Consider the following 7295-nt stretch of genomic DNA (forward strand, 5'->3'; position numbering starts at 1 on the left):
GCTAAGGCAGTAAGCCTCAGAGACAACAATTACTACAGGAGAATAAAAGTTACTTTTTCAACTTTCTCACTGTTTTGCCCAAACTACTTAATGGCATCTAGTTTTGAAGAAGCAGCTGTCACAAAATGTTCAATGAATGTATCTTTATCTGTTCTGTACAGCACACTATGACTTCTATAAGAACTGGACTGGAGTCTATTTTTCTCATTGCTTTGTCTGCACACAGAGAATATGTGCTGAATACAAATGAAAGCAATAATGGTGATGGTGAGCAATAATGGTATCTCTAAAGCTACGGACACTGTAAAAACCCAATAAGGCTATATCATTGGGACCACATCGTAGTTAACTATTGTATTGTGGCATTCCCTGTCTGTTGGGTCATGAACCTTTATCTAGCTTTCTGAAGAGCAGGAAAACAGCAGTGAAATGCAAACAGACCAAAGTCTCTCTAGACTGAATTTACACTTAAAATCACCGGACTACCGAGACATTAGAGTACTGCTCTTATCTACATAGGCTGAAAGGTTGGCTCTTTGCCCCTAAGACTAATGCTGCTCATTGCCACAGGGAGTCTCTCACTTTTGATCAGGAACAAATATGGCCTCTATAATGTGCCTGTCCTATAGATACCTTCTCCTCCAAGGGCCACCATTGCTCTGCCGGCTCTCAGTCCTCTAAACACCCCCATTCTTAGTAAACCCCACTTCTACTACACTGACTATGAAGAATGTGACCACCCTCTACCCGTAGCTTCAAAATTCACAGCAACAAAGCATGGTGACCCATGACAAACTGCCAACCATCCCAGGTAAACTGAATTATGTCTGCCTCAACAAGTGTTCATGCTTGAATGGTAACAGAAGTCTAACCAGCGTCTGGGACAGAGACAGCAAACAAACCAAGCAAGTGCGCCATTACTTGAGCTCTGGCCAGTCACAGGCTGCCAAAGTATTCGACCTTGACTGTATGAAGAACGTGCAAATTGCAGCCAATCAGGTTGTTTCTCTTTGTCACTGTCTTTCTGTTGACTAGAAATATGATTGGCATATGTGGCTTGGTGGAACATTCTGACCCCTCTTTGGTTCCAAACTGCCTTAGAATATATTCCTTGCCCAAGTATGCTTTATTAAGTGTTTTTTTTTTCTTTTAACCCCTTTCTTTCTCCTTTCTCCTCTTTCCATATAAACACTACGGTACACCTTTCCTTGTACTTTGATGGTCTACAGCAGTGGTTCTCAACTTTCCTAATGCTGGGATCCTTTAATGGGTTCCTCATGTTGTTGTGAAATGATCACAAGATTGGCTTTGTTGCTACTTCATGACTATAGTCTTACTGTCGTTATGAATCCTAATGTAAACATCCGACCTGTGACCTCTGTGAAAAGTCATTTGACTCCCCAGAGGGGTCGAGACCCACAGGTTGAGAACCTCTGGTCTGCAAGCTTTTTGGTGCTTGCCCTTGCAGTTTTTATGCCTCATTCTTACTTTTCAGACCCTAGGTGGAACTGGGCTTTGAGTGAGAAGCAGCCACAACGTTTTTTGATCCCGTTTTCCCCTCTGGAGCATAAGGATATGTGGCTGAGGAGCCTGCATTTCCCTTTCCCTATCCTTAGAATGAGTTCCTTGAAGGGGACTCAACAGCCTCCCTTCTGTCCTAAATGTTCTCTGGCCCCAAGAAAACAGCTGGTGTTACGATTTCTCCAGACATGCTCAGACAGGTAGGACCTGCGAGTGCTTTGGCCCAGATTACAGCCAAGTCTGTGCTGTCCTGATGCACAAGAAAATCTTCACATGGACTCATCAGTGACAAGCCTTGAAGTCACATAAAGCCACCCACGCCCTTGGCATTAAAGACAGTTTCTCCAGAAAGAAAATGATCTTTTGTTTCTTCTGTAAGGGGGCCTGACATAATTTGCTGTTGGATTGTAAGAGACCAAATTCTTTCTTAAATTGACTAGGGAAAAAAATCAGTTTTTTTTCCTACTGTGTTGTGGTCTGGAGTTTCCTTCCTAAATTTAAAAAAAAATGTGAATTTTTAGTGATAAGAGCAATTTCCTGACACTTTTGTACCGTTGGATTCGTTTCCTTGAAAAGCTTCATGGGGATTCGTTTGTCCTCGGTACAGATGCATGAAGACACTCCTCAGAGTATAGGGTAGATGTCACCCGCATTAGCCTCCTGTGTAATAGCTCAGAGCAGAACCTGGCCTCGAACAGAGGACACAGCAAGGAGCTGGAGGCTTCTGTCAGTGGTTCACTCCCTGCCTTATCTGATAGGACGAGTAAGTCAGGGAGTATCCTGCAGGCTAGCTAGTCAGAACCACAGATGTCTCTATGGTAAGGAAGTAGGGGGCCTTTTTTTCCCCTAAAAACAGAGAGCCCCCTTTCCCAGCAGTGTCGCAGAGGAGTTCAGGGTGGATATGGAAGAAAAGAAGATGTTAGTGAATGGGAACATTTTTTTGGCAGCATAGTTCTCTTATGTATAAAACACCTGATTTTTAAGACTCAAAAGAGAAGGTAGAGTAATAAGAACTTGAAAGGCAACCAAAGCATCCCTAAATTATTGAATGGACTCTGTGAGTTTTTAAAGTTAAAAACAAAACAAAACAATTGGGATCATACTTTTATGGTATTGGAATTTGATCTGAGTGATTTAAAATTCTGGACTGTGCCAGGCAGTGGTGGTACAGTCTTTAATCCCAACTCTCGGGAGGCAGAGGTAGGCAGATCTCTGAGTTCAAGGTCATCCTGGTCTACAAAGCAAGTTCTAGGACAGCTAGGCCTACACAAAGACACCCAATCTCATAAAAGAAAACAAACAAACAAACAGACATATAAAACAATTAAATTAAATTCTGGGCTGCAGTCATTTGAAGTATATATTAATATAATATAATATAATATAAATAATATAAATGTAGTATATCTTACTAGGGAATCACATCACATGACCCCCTACAGGGATCCTAACAGTAGAGCAGCAATCAGTCCTAGGTTTCTGAAAGAAACCTCACAGAGGGCAAACCAAGTGTCAGCATCTTGTATTTGCAAACTGCTGTGTTGTAATCAATGTGTGTTGCCATCAACACATGTGTGGTCTCATTGGAGTCTAATACTAGTTTACAAAATAGGCACTATAATTTTCTCATCTCTATTTTTTTCCCCAACATAGGAGACTGAAGTCTAAACCAGATTAAAGACTTGCCCTGGACTATATTTGTCCAAGAGAAACCAAAATGGACATCCTCTTTTCAGTCCATTTTCATTTCTGGTACAACTAGTATTCAAATCTATACATCTGGTCACTGAAAATAGCTATTGGTGTCCAGAGGTGGTTGGTTTATAGGCAAGTAGGTAGAATTCACATGCTCATTTATAATTGAACGGATGTATTTTATGGTGGTGCATATGGTTAGTTTGTATGCATAAATAGGTCAAATTCACATACTTACCCATGCTGGACTTGGTAGGTAGTGCTTGTTCCAGCATTAATAAAACATTGTGTGCACCAGGCTACTGGGCAACTGATCCACTTTCCCATGGGTCTCCAGGAGGCCTCCTCCTGCTGTAGTTCAGTTGGCACGTGTTCCTTTTGAAGGACATCACCTCTACATACTCCACACTCCACCCTCTGACCCAGTTTCTACCAGAAGTTGGCACCGTGGGTATAGCATTGCACATACTGCCCGAAAGCTCTGCACTTGTTTAAGTCTGTCTCAGCAACTTTCAGGCGATTTAATTCACCCTGGAAAGAGCTGGAGCAGTGAAACGCGCTCACAAGGGTGGTATCAGGGCCTCTGTAGTTCATTCTCTCCCACCACAGGTTGATTCACACAGACCTTCAAGGACCATAGAGATATTACCCGTGACAGAACTCCAGAAGGCAACTCAGAGTCTCCGGACATGATGGCCTTCCACGAAGGAGAGTCTGTTTAGCTGAGAAGTTTCTGGTAACTGTGGGTCCACTTTGCGACTGAAAAAAGGTTGACCTCTAGCATTTGTGAAGTCTACCAGAAGAGTAGAAAAAGACTCCCCACATTCTGCTTGTTGAAATATTTAAATGTCCGACTAAATATCTGTAAAATAAAATATGCCCATTCCCCCCTCCCGAAACCAAACCTATAAATAATAGTCAAATGAAAGTATATGTTTAAAGTATATGATTTTTATGTCCTGATATTTGGCAAGATGTAAGACACATTCAAATGTTATTATTTCTTTACACATTAGATTTTTTTTGCAAGGTCCATAACATAAAAGTATATAATTTATAAACATATTTACAAATTGACTTTCTTCATAAATTTCTTATTTTCACCAGAAAATTTTCACTTATTAAGTTGCTGTAAGTAAGATTATCACCAGGTCCAGTGGTTCATGTGTGTGATACCATGTCTTGGGAGGTTGACACAGTAGGATCGCTGTGAATCTGAGGTCAGTTTAACTACTATGGTGAATTGGGTGATGGCTCACAATGAGACCCTATCTCAATAAATAAATAAATAAATAAATAAATAAATAAATAAATGCAAATTTAAAAAATAGATTTTCAATGGCATATGACTACTAACACAAATGAATATACTTCAAATATGTCTTCAGAAAAATTAAGCACGACTAAAATTATTTTATAATCAACTTCTAAGAAGTAATTTTTCTTTAAAATGATCTATTAAAATAAAGAATTACACTCAAATTACTGCACATGAGAACTGTTATAAATTATCTAGAGTTAACCTTTTACCTTACTTTTCAAAATATCTAAGTCTTTAGATTGTATTACATCTTCACTGGTGCCTAAAAAGGACTAGTGCAAACTTTTTCATATTTTACGTTAAAACTTTACCTATATTTAGAAATGTAAAATCATAGTGCAGTCACTGCAGAAATTAACAGTTTTAATGTTTTATTTAGTTCTATGTGGCTAAATATTACTTGAACTTCTGATCGATATAAAACTAGAAAGTCTTCTGTAGTCTTTTTCACACTAAGTCTTAAAAAGTTTTTCTTAAAGGCCTTGTAAGTGGAGTTTACACTTTCATGCTCTTGGGCGGATGAGTCACATTTCAGATGCTCAACCGCTACATCTTCTTAACCACGGCGAGTATTCTTTGGCTGCCTGTGTGCAATTGTTGCAGATACTGCACTCAGCAGTGAAGCTTTCAAATCCATGAACTGAGGCCTGAAAAAATAAAAATAAAAAGCAAGAAAATGAGTTTGTACCATTGGGAACGACTATGAGCAGAACTCAACACATCATTTCCTCTGTCTTTTCTCGTACACACCCCTTTTTACCACTCCACATCTTCGAGCAGTATCCATTGTCCGTGCGGCTTTCTCGAATGTAGGTATTTTTATTCAAAGAGACACAGGACGGGACTTTTGAAAAGGAATGTCTTGGGGCCCAAGTGTGGTTAGCCATGAACGTTTCTGTTTAAGTGTTTTAAGCCTTGCTGCGTGTCACTGAACACCAGCTAATGAACAGTGAAGATCAGTGCGCACGCTGATTTACAGGTTGGCATGCTTGTGTAAGACAGGGCCCTGCGTCTATTTTCATAGGTATGAGGGAGGATCAGAATCGGGGCAACCTCAAGCCCAGCCAGAACTTCTAGGGGCCCCTGAGGACAGGAAACGACTGAGATGAGCCTGTCCTCTCAGGACTGTACTAGAGGACGGTAGGCGAGCTGGACTTGGAACCTTCCCGTGACAAGAGCAGTGTTATACCAAGACTGAGGTGAATGGCAGGGCAAGATGGAAAAGAGCCTGCGCCCTTTGGCATGGGTGGGAAACTGATGATTCTGAAGGCACAGAATCCATTAACGACTGTTGGCCTAGCTCTTTCACAGTACTCAAATGTCCAAATAAAAATACACATTATTTCAGTGGCCACTTATGTGTTCTAACTTACCCATCAGTACATTCCTTTAGTCAACATTTGTCACCCGCATTGAGCATTTACTTATTGGAGGATGGCTCTCAGGACCACAGTACAAAGATGCTTAGGATGGCATTACTACCCACCACTAGCTCTTGCCACTGTGTAGGAATCAACCCCACAGGACCTTCTTTCTTTCCTTTGCTAGTAGTTTTCTCTGAAGCATGAAAGCTTGATTATACTGCAGGGAAATATTCTCTATTGTGACTTTTTTATTTTTATTTATTTATTTTTTTGTGGGGGAGACTGAAAAATTGCCCTGTAACATTTTATAGAATCTCCTTTTAAGGTCACTTGTTGAAGGAATTAAAAATTCTCTATGAAATGTCTAAGTAGAATATACGGAATATGTAGGAAGAAAAGAGGGAAGTCAGATCCTTCTAAACTATATGTTAAGGAAAAGAGAGAGTTAGGACCCCTAATTGTTCTCCAGCTATAGTTGACTTTCAGCCCCTACATTTTGAACTGCTTAGTCACTGTTGTTAAGAAACACTTAGGTACAGTACAACTAATGATTTTAGAGCAGAGATACAAAGAACTAGATATAGAAGATCAGGAGTATGAGCTATCAGAATACCAGCAATTGCTTCAGGATTGAGGCATGCACACACACACAAAAGGGAGAGAATGAAAGGGTTAATTCAGAAACTTTGAAAAGGTCATAGAACACTGGACCCTCCCAGAGGGGAGAGGCTAAATTACATTCCTCAGGCCACAGAGTAGTCCCTGCAGCTAGGAAAGGCCCAGAGTCCATTGGCCACCTACCTCATCCTATCAACCAATTAATTTAAAGGTTAACACTGTTCTGCCAATCATATTGTACCTAATGGCGGCTGTCCAAGAACTGTATAAAAGGCCCGAGCAGCCCAGAGTGAGCATCATCATTCTGTCTCCATGTGCAGGGCGGCTCCAGCATGCTGGATAATAATAAAAATCTTCTTGCTTTTTGCACTGAAAAAAGAAAAAGAAAAGAAAGAAAATAATGCTAACCCTACACCTAATGAAAGATAGATACTCTTTAAAGAAATAATAAAAAGCAACAGATTTGAAGTTACTCAAGTTACAATTGTAATGGCCAAATCTATACAATCATTTTATATCATTTTGATTATTGTAGAACACTTAGATGATTGTCAATTTTTCTCATGGAATGGTTTTTCAGTGACTATTTCCTTTTTTTCCCTTTATATATATATATATGAAGTACATTTAGAGCCTTATATGTGGTTATTTAATTCAATTATTTAATTAAGGATATGATTGTATCTTAAAATATTTTTAATTTCTGTGAAACTTATGGTGGTGAACTCTGTCAGTAGTAAAAATGCCATTCTTTAAATAAACTTGAATATCCATTC

This window comes from Apodemus sylvaticus, chromosome 7 (assembly GCF_947179515.1).
Source record: "Apodemus sylvaticus chromosome 7, mApoSyl1.1, whole genome shotgun sequence".
NCBI classification, from domain to species: domain Eukaryota; kingdom Metazoa; phylum Chordata; class Mammalia; order Rodentia; family Muridae; genus Apodemus; species Apodemus sylvaticus.